Genomic DNA, 10,490 nt, shown 5'->3' with positions numbered 1-10,490 from the left:
TCTGTATGATTCTATAAATTCTAAGCACACTGCCACTGGTGTATCATTTCTGTTGTTGTTTAGCATTTATGAAGGGCCCATGCTTCAGCTCTGCACAAAAATGACAGCTTTCTGTTTTTCTTACTTGCACTTACTCCTCTCAGAGAGCTGAGGTTTACATGGGATTGAGAAAGTGACACTTGTAACAAAATCAAGGCCAGGTAAAAAAGAATATGGGATTGGGCATTAGACCTAAACAGAACTCTAATTTTTGCCACTTCATTCTTTCAATAAAGTATAATGAAACTATGTCACTGTAGGATGTGAGATCAGGCAGGGGTTGATCTTTAGATGCCAGGTTCCTATTTCTCCAGACTGAACACCGTACATTAGATTTTTATATCTTAAATTAAGCAAAATATATGCCAAGAAATAAATCAAAGACCCTTTTTGTAGATAACTAAAAAAATAGATTGTGGAAATATGACTTTTTCCTTTTACAAAAATGAGCATGAGAAAATTTATATCTTGTATATGCTTTGTGGAACAAATGACTACCAAGAGCAGGTTGTCTTGGCAGTGACTGAATTTAGGGACCCAGAATCCAGGTGATGGATAAACTTTGCAATGTTCATTTTATCTGATTAGACTTTACAGTGGATTGGGGTATCCTACCTCCATACTAACCTAATTCCAGCTCCTGGAGCAAAAGATTCAACAAACACGACACAGAAATATATCTGCATTGCATGGTTTCATCAATAAAACTGCTTTCTGTCAGTGCACTTTGCCTGCACCAGGCTTTGCCTGGCCTGACAACTATGCAGGGTAAAAGAGGATTCTTACCTTGCTACTTGCAGTATTTTGCCTTTTATCTTCTTTTCTTCATTCCTTCTGGGGCTGAGTTGGTGTGTTGGCAATAAAGCACAACGGTTAAACTCATTTGGCAGTTGGTTTTGAGAGTCATTTCCTTAAACCTTATTGCCTGAGCCTAATAAAACAATGAAGACGCAAGACATAACATGACAAGTTTTCCACAGCTTTGATTGTGCTCTTTTTTTTTTTGGTACCAGGGATCGAACTCGGGTCCTTGAGCTTGCGCAGCAGGCAGCGAAACCACTGAACTAAATCCCCAGCCCTTGATTGTGCTCTTTACCCAGAGCAGCATAAAATCATGAAAACTAATTCACTAAACTACATAGTCAATTTTTATGTTACTGATGGCCTTGCTCAATTAGATGCTTTAATTTTAGTTTATTTCAATTCTCAAGTTTGCACATACTGATCTTAAGGCACTTTAAAAGTCCTGTTTTGGAGGCAAAACAGACAAAGAAGGAAGTGGCACTGATAACTTATCTGTAAACATCCTTTCACCTACCCTGACTGCTGCTTCTGTTCCTACTTCTAGACACAGCACATTTTAGATCCACAAATTCTCCCTCTCTGGATGACTGTGTCAGTTCAGGTCCTCCAGGAAGCAGACACCAAGACAGAGATAAAAATGCAATAAATTTAATGGGAGTAAAATCTGTAGAAGAGAAAGAGCAGGAGTAGTCAGTGACTGAGCATCAGACCTTTTATGGTGTTCCTCTGCAAAACAGAACTTAGATGTTATTATTATAAACAGCTAAGTTAGGTAAAAACATTTCAGGGAGTCAGGTAGGGCTAGGCCCTTGAGAGAGTCAGGACAAAGGTAAAACACATTACAACTATTGCCAGAGATGCATCCGTTGGAGACCAAGCTGAAATAACCAGAACTGCATACTTTCTCAAAAGACAAAAACTGGGCCTAATGAAGTCTAGACATCAGTTACCCTGGTAGGTGACCAAGACCTCTGGACTCATCATTTCCTAGAAAAGTCTTTGTTCTTTCTATGTGCATTTGTTACATGACTTGTTTCCCCCAGTGGATCACTATTACCTAAGCAACTATACTTGTATCCTTATTGGTTGATCATAGCTGTAACCACGTTGTACCCACGTGGGTTCTGCACTATAAAACTTCCCTGTAAAGTGAGGTCCCTGGCCAGCCAATAGGGACTCCTCCTGCCTCTCAGGTGCTATCCTCTCATAAACATTTCCTACTCTTAATCTCCATTGTTCCTAGAATCCATTCTTTGATTTTAGAGGAAATAAACTCAGCACATCAGACATCTAACAGGTTGGGAGATATAATATTTTCATATTTCATCTCCTGTTTCACTATCTCAACTTATCATGAACCCCAACATTTTAAAAAAGCATGTATTCATTACATTTGAGTGCTCCTTTTCAAAGGGAGGGTGTGATAGTCTGGCTAGTAAAAGAATCCAAGATGGGCTTAATCATGAAATAATTTCATTATGGATACCTATGCAAGAGCAATTAGGCAGAGAGCAGGAAAAGGCTGAGATAGCTCTCAGACTGCCATGCAAGACTGATCCCGAGTGTAAGAGAGAGTGAGAAAGGTTGAGTGGAAACAGCCTACTCTGCTTTGCGGTTTGAGGAAGGTTTGGCAAAACCATTGGGGAGTCCTCAATCAAAGTCAACAATCAGAGGAGTTCTGTTATCTCCCAGGAATGGGTCTGCCTTAGTATTTCTGCCAAACACAATGGAAGGCATGGCTTTAGTACAAATGTGATGATGGATTTCAGAGCCTCTGGGACCTTAGTCAGTTATACTCCTTGTAGTTGAAAGTTGCAAGTCACATTCTCATGGCCACCACAGGGAGATAATCACAGTTTGTAAAAAATATTTTATAATACATATATACATGGACAGGCATCTGCTTTACTTTTTATCATCATCTAAGGCAAGATCAGATAGTTTTGATCTTTACTTCTATTTCATTCCAACAGCAACCCTGAGGTACTATTCTTTTTTTTTTTTTTTTTGGTACTGGGGATCTAACTCGGGTCCTTGTGCTTGTGCAGCAGGCAGCGAAACCACTGAGCTAAATCCCCAGCCATGAGGTACTATTCTTAATCTTTGTTTTTATAATAAGGAAAATACAGATCAGAAAGGTTAAGTAACTCATACAAAATCCCACAGCTCAGAAGTGTCATGGGTAGAATTCAAACACAAATAGGTTTATTTAACTCTGACAGGTACTGCATTTGGGGCAGAGTTAGTGAACAAGGTAAACAGTCTCAAACAGTCTCTCCCTTTATAGTACTTTACCCAGTACCTAATAACAAGCTCTTCCCCATCCCATAGTGTTCCAGTCAGTTTCAAAGATTACCATGTGTGGTGAGGGGCCAGCTTCAATGACTTATGACTCCACAAAGCAGAATGAGCTGAGCACAGCTTTCTGTACAGCAACAAAAGCTGAATGGTACTGACTACCTGGTAGAACCCAAAAACTTGTGGAAAATGATGGGATCTCAAAAGTATAGAAGCTGAAGATTTTGAGGGCGAGTGTTAAGGAAGGGAATCCTAAGGACATTTGAGCTGAATTCCAAAGTAGCAGAATTAGTCAAGGGGAGCATTTAAGGGAAAAATCTTGAAGGCAGAGGGAATGGTCTGTACTAAGACTCTGAAGAAGAAGGAGAGCTTGATCTTTTAGAAGAAACAAGTAGGAATGGAGTGCAGTGAGCAAAGCTGAGAGGAGAGTGAAATGCTCCAGCGGTTAGGGAAAGACCAGGTCTGGTTGACCTTATAGGCCATATTGAGAATTTAGATTTTATTTTGAGAGAAATAAGGTGGGTACCACTGAAGAATTTAAAATAAGGGGAACTATAAAAAATATAAATGTTTAGAGCTGGGGATTTAGCTCAGTGGTGACAATGCCTGCCTCACAAGTGCAAGGTCCTGAGTTCAATCCCTGGTACAAAAAAAAAATAAATATATATATATATATACATATATATATACACACACACACATATATATACACACATATATATATAGATATATATATAAATGTCTGAGGAGACAAATATGTTTAACCTGCTTTAAACATTATGTATTGTATACATGTATTAAACATTACATGGTACCCCATTAATATGCACAATTTTTATGTATCAGTGCAGTGGCGCCTGCCTTGAATTCCTAGCTACCTGGGGGGCTGAGGCAGGAGAATCTCACTTTCAAGGACAGCCTGGGAAACTCAGTGAACTCTGTCTCAAAAACTAAAAAAGGGCTGGGGATATAGCTCAGTGGTACAGCACCCCTGAATTCGATCCCCAGGACTGCAAATAAAAATAACAATGATAATAATAATAATAATAATACAAAAATTTAAAGAATAGAAATGTAGTTCTGTGGTAGAGCACTCACCTAGAATGTGACAGACCCTGAATTCAGTCCCCAGAACTGAAAAATAAAATAGTAACAGTAATAATAATAGAGTAGCATTTGAAAAGAAACCCTCTTGTATATGAAGATATCAAAAGTGAACGTGATCTGGTATTGTGGTTCAAATCTGTAATCACAACACTTTGGGAGGCTGAAGTAAATGATTCAAGTTCAAGCCCAGCCTGAACAACTTAGAGACCTAGTGAGACCCTCTCTCAAAAAAAAAAAAAAAAAAAAAGGGCTGGTGATGTAGTTCAGTGTGAAGGCCCTGGGTTCATCCCTAGTATCTCAAAAATAAGTGTATGTATATGCAAAAAGCCCTGGGTTCAATTTCCAGCACCAAAAAATAAAATCAAAAATTGAGTGTGAAATTATCAGAATGTTATTTTATAGAGGAGAAATGATGGAGACTTGTTTTAAGACAGTTATCTTGAAGATAAAGTAACTGACTGGATTTCAGTGATATTTGGGAGACAGAATTAACAAGCTTTGACTGATGGGAGAGCTAACAAAATCAAAGGCACCAGGGCCAGGGATTTAGCTCAGTGGTTCCTGTGCCTGCCTCGCAAGCACAAGGTCCTGAGTTCGATCCCCAGTACCAAAAAAAAAAAAAAAATCAAAGGCACCAACTCCTAGACTTTTGATATGAGTAAGTGGATGGATAATGAGTCCATTTATAGATAGGCAGGCAGTACTCTGGAGGAGAAGCAAATTTGGGGGTAAAGATCCTGAGTTTAATTTTGAACATGTTACATTTGAGATATCTCTGATACACTAAAGTAGAAAATTTGAGAAGACAGGTGACTATACCAGTCTGAAGTTCACAATGTATAAAGACAGAACATATAAAATTGACAGTCAAAAGATGGTAATTAAAAGCACAGACTGAGAGTGAGGAGTGAGAGGAGAGGAGGGTCAAGGACTGAGCCCTAAGGAAACTCCAAAATGTGAGGCAAAGAGGAATTGTCAAAGAGAAAAAAAGTGATCTGGTTAAAATGATTCACTTTGGAGCCAGATTACTTATGGTCAGATTCCATATCTGTGCTTCTCAGGTGTGTGACTTTTGGAAAGTTAATCTCTTTGTACCTCAGTTTCCTCATCTGTAAAATAGGGATGACAGTAATAGTATGCATTTGACAGAGATTTGTGTGTGTGTGTGACTACTGTTACGGCTTATATCTAGATGTTCCCAAAGCCTCATGTGTTCATAGGTGGGGCTTTTGGGGGTGACTGGATCATGGGTGTGTGTTATAGCTTGTACCTAGATGTTCCCCCAAAGCCTCATGCAATCATAGGTGGGGCTTTTCAGAGGTGGCTGGATCTAGGGTATATGATGCTGAGATTAAGGGTGTGTGATTACTAAATTAGTCTGCAGATTGCTTTGGCATAGTTCTGGGTGTGGATATGGGTGGCATCACCCAAAGGGCAGGTAGCCTGGAAGGGATAAAAGGGAGAGGCAGGCAGCTGCTGCTCTGCTACTTTGATGTTTGCTGCCTTCTGCCTGCCATGAACTGTTTCTCCTCTATGATGCTCCTCTGCCATGCCACCCTGCCTTGAAGCCAGCCAACTATGAATTGAAACCTATATAAACTGTAAGCTACAATAAACCTTTCCTCTTTTAATTTTGTGTCAGGTTTTTTTCTCAGCAACAAGAAAAGTAACTAAAACAGTGTGTGATACTGGATTATGTGTGTGTGATACTGGACTAGCCAACTGATTTTTCTGGGTGTGAATGATGGACTTACTGAAGAAGGAAGACCCACCCTGGGTGTGGGCTTATAGCCTGGATGGAATAAAAAGGGAAAGGAAGGAAGATGCGCTTCTTCCTACCTGCCATGCCTTTCTGCCATGCTACTCTGCCTTGGAGCCAGCTATTGACTGAAACCTCTACAAATTGGGAGCTAAAATAAACCTTTCCTTGTTTAACTTGTGTTGGTTCCCAAACTTAATTCATTCTACAATTCTGGAAAAGATGGCCACATTTGGGTGGTGCAGGAAAGATGTCTGTGGTTGTGTTCATTACTTGATGCATAGTTCACAAATAGAAACAAAATTTTATCAAATGCTTCTGTTTGCAAACCAAATTGTTCACAAACAAAAGCCTTTGAATTGAGGTACCACTGTATTTATCCCAGCAATGAGAAACTGAGACAGATTTTGGTGCCAGAGAAGTGAGATTATTACTGTGATGCTGCTTGACCATATGGTTCAGAAACCTTTGAAATGGCTTGTAGGAGGTGTTTGGAAAGGTCTGGAAATGCAGGCTGCACAAGCAGCCCTAGAATGCTATAAGCTGAACTTGACGGGACATTCTGGTCAGAACTTTGTCATAGTCACTTTCTCATTGCTGGGACAAAATACCGACACCCAAAAGTTAAAGGAGGAAAGGTTTATTTTAGCTTACAATTTGTAGAGGTTTCAGTTTATAGTTGGCAGCATAACAGAGGGGCATTGTGGTGGATTGGCTAATGGGCAATTTGTAATGCCCAGCTGAACTGAATCAGTGTGGTCTGGGCGTGGAGGATAAACCTGAAGATTGTTACCAATAGCCATAAAAAGAGAACTGGAGGGGAAGATCTTGCCCTGTTGATTTTCTAGAAGCTTGCTGTGGATGGTTTTTCTGATGCAAACTAGGCTGTTCTTGAAGGAGGAGCTCGGGGCCTTGCTGCTGCTGGGAATGGCTGCTGTTTTCATCAGGGGAGCTCTGATCTTTACCGTGAGCATCACTTCCTGGCTCCAGTGTGGATCCCTCAGCCCACAAATCCTTTATCTCACTAGCATAGATTTTCTGATGCAGATCCTTCCAGGTGCAGATCCTCAATATGGACAAGCATGAGACATTGCCTTGGGCTCCAGGGCACTGGCTGTACTTGAGGACATTGCCTTGGACTCTAAGCCTTTGGTTGGACTAGTGTGGGAAACTGCTGGGATCTAGGGCCTCAGCTGAATCCTTTGGGCCACTAGTGTGCGGTTAATCTCTTGCACTCCTTTGCATTTGACTTTTTGGGTAATTATCATAAAATAATCTTAGAAATTATGTGTCCTGTATTTAATGTATTCCCTTGCCAAATCCTGTTGACTACAACAGGCATGTAGGAGGAGAAACAATTCATGGTATGGCAGGCAAGAAGCAGTAAAACTATCTCCTTTTTTCCCTTTTTATTCCAGGCTACAAGCCTATTGGTTGGTGCCACCCACAATCAGGGTGGGTCTTCTCTCTTCAGTAAATCCATCATTGACCCCCAGAACTATATTAAACCAATCAGTGGACTAATCCAGTATCACACACTCATAATCCAGTATCACACAAACATGACCCAGTCACTCCCAAAAGCTCCACCTATGAGCACATGTGGCTTTAAGAGAACATATAGATATAGGGCATAACAGAAGTCACATCCTAAAATTAAAAACCTTGACAAGTGCTACTATTACTGTAATCCTTATTTTACAGATGAGGAAACTGAGGTATTTAAGTATCTTTTCTGCTCAGAAGACCAGAATGCTGACAGTAATGCAACCAGTAAAGACAAGGCTCAGGAGGATTCTGTTGGGAAGAGCAACTCCACTGGCAACAGGACTCCAGGCCACATATATTATGCTCTGGCAGAAAATGTGTCTGCATTGTGCTCATGTCCAGAGACATTGTAGGAGACTGAGATTAAAGGCAACAAACTAATTAACCTGGCAGAAGAAATTTCAAGGCAGTCTAATGTTGAGGTGGTGGCATGGCTACTGCTGGGGGCTTTTAGCCAGCTGTACCTTGAGAATCAAGAGCAAAAGGCCCAGCAGAATGATACAGAGGAGAATGTGGTTGCTGAAAATATTAGCATCAAAAAGCCAAGTACTTTAGAACAAGACAACAGAAAAGATAGCCTAAGGCATCACAAGAACCAGTAGGAGTCCACCCTTTACAGCCACAAAATTGCAAAAATGAAATACTTTGCTTTGAGAACCCCAGGGTACCATGTTCCAGAATGGTGGTAGCCTAGGGAATTTGTTCTTCAGGATTGGGTTCATAATGCTCAGCAATCCAGCTACTCAACTCATACAACCAAGAGAGAAGGAAGCCTGGCTACGGCTCTAGCTCATGTCATGTGGATGACACCAAGGTTTCATAGTGGTTTTAGTAGCATGCAGAATGCAAGAGTTGTGGGGTCAGAACAGCTTCTGCCCAGATATCAGAAGGCCTGGGAGGCCAGGCAATGTGCCCCTAAGAGGGTAGTGTGTGAAGCTGAAAGTGCTGTGAAGAGCCCAGGAAGACAGAGAAGACATGAACATGGATTGGCTGAGGAAAGCTCACAAGGAGTGAGCAAAGCTAGCCCAAGAGAAAGAGAGGTCATGAGGGCTATAACCACCAGAACTGCTTTAGGGGCAAGGCCACCCAAGCCCTCTCGAGTTCCCATCTTGCCACATATTGCCCCAGGTGCTAGACGTGGAACTACAGGATTTAATGTTTGCCCTGCTGGATTTTGGTCTTGCTTTCATCCCATTCCTTTCTATTCCCCTATTTCTACCTTTTGGAATGGGAATGCTTATCTTTCTTTTCATTTTTACTGGGGTGGGGTGGGGGTCCACAGCTAAGAGTTTGCCTTAAATCTCAGAAGAGAGTTTGAAGTTGGACTTTTCAGCCATGCTGAAACTGTTGGGACTCTGGCAACTCTTAGAGACGGACTAAATCCCTTTCACATAAAGGGATGCACACAAGTCTTTTGGAGGCCAGGGTGGAATGTTATGTCTTATATCTAGATGTCCTCCCCCACAGCCTCATGTACTCATAGGTAGGGTTTTTGGGAGTGAGTAGGTCATGGGTGTGATACTGGATTAGTCCACTGATTGGTTTAGCGTGGTTCTGGGTATGGATGGCACCAACCAATAGGCTTATAGCTTAGATGTAATAAAGAGAGAAAGAAGAAGAAAGCTTTGTTGCTTCCCACCTGCATGCCATGAATTCTTTTACTGTGCCAGGCCACCCTGCATTGGAGCCAGCAGGATATGGACTAAAACCTGTTGGGAGCAATGCTACATAATTCTAGGGATAAATCATTTGGTTAGCCTAGTTCTCTTGCCTACAGCCCAGCTACAAAATAACTCCAGTTTGGCCTCCGGTCACAACTGAGACTTCAGTGATCCAGTGATGCTGTGATTCTCCAGGACAAAAAACATCCTGGGAGAACAAACACCTGCTCAGTTCCTCTTTGTTCTTGGACTGATTAACATCTTGTTTGCCAGAGATGTACTGAACTCTCTGCAAGCCTTCCGTTACACCTTGTTTATCCCAATGTGAACTATTAAACTCTCTACAAGTCATCTGTTACATTTGTTTCTCCCGATATACTAAATAAAAGGTGTGGTAAGCTGGGGGCTTTTGTCTTTGCTGCCCAGAGCAGCACTGATCAGACCCAAAGCTCAGCTTCTTCTTGGTCTCATTTTTCTACCTTTCCTGTAATTCGCCGTGTGCTGCCGTGGCTCACAGGAGACCAAGACTAACTACAGAGGTTCTGGTAACGTCCCCTTCCCCTGTCCCCTACAAAAACCTCTATAAACTGTGAGCTAAAATAAATTTTTCCTTGTTTAACTTTTGGGTGTCAGATGTTTTGTCCCAGCAATGAGAAAGTAAATAAGACAACTGCTAAATACAATAATAATAATAACAACAACAAAAACAGCAATAATACACATGAAGCACCTGGAATAATGCATGGCACATAGCAAGCATTTAATAAATGTTATCCATTAGCATTATTACTATTCTTTTCTTTTTTTTGGTACCAGGGATCAAACTTGACCTTGTGCTTGCGAGGCAGGTGGCAGCACCACTGAGCTAAATCCCCGGCCCTACCATTATTACTATTGAAGGCTAATTCTAATACTAATCTTATATGCTCTATGCTAATCTTAGAATTTCATAATTTAATATCATACTTCAAGGTGTCACTGTGGCAACTCAAGATTCATTATTGGAATTCAAAGTTGTTCTCTCTAAATTCCATAGCCTATAATTCTATTTCTGGCTAAGTATTCAAACTTCGATACTGCATTATTGGAAATAAAGGCAAGATTCTAATAATATAATTCCAAGTTTTATTCTTATAATCCTAAATTGTATGCTGGGTTCTTTTTTCTGAAACTGAAATTCCACTGTTAAATCTCTAGATTTTCTTCATAACCTAAGATCCCACTATAAGAACTCTAGGTTCCAAATTCAGAGCGTGAGATTCTATTAGTGAACT

This window comes from Heterocephalus glaber, unplaced genomic scaffold (genome assembly GCF_053883595.1).
Source record: "Heterocephalus glaber isolate CG9 unplaced genomic scaffold, H.glaber_assembly_v1.0 deba00001451, whole genome shotgun sequence".
In the NCBI taxonomy this organism is placed as follows: Eukaryota; Metazoa; Chordata; class Mammalia; order Rodentia; family Bathyergidae; genus Heterocephalus; species Heterocephalus glaber.
The sequence above is the reverse complement of the archived record's forward strand: the minus strand, read 5'-3'. Positions refer to the sequence as shown.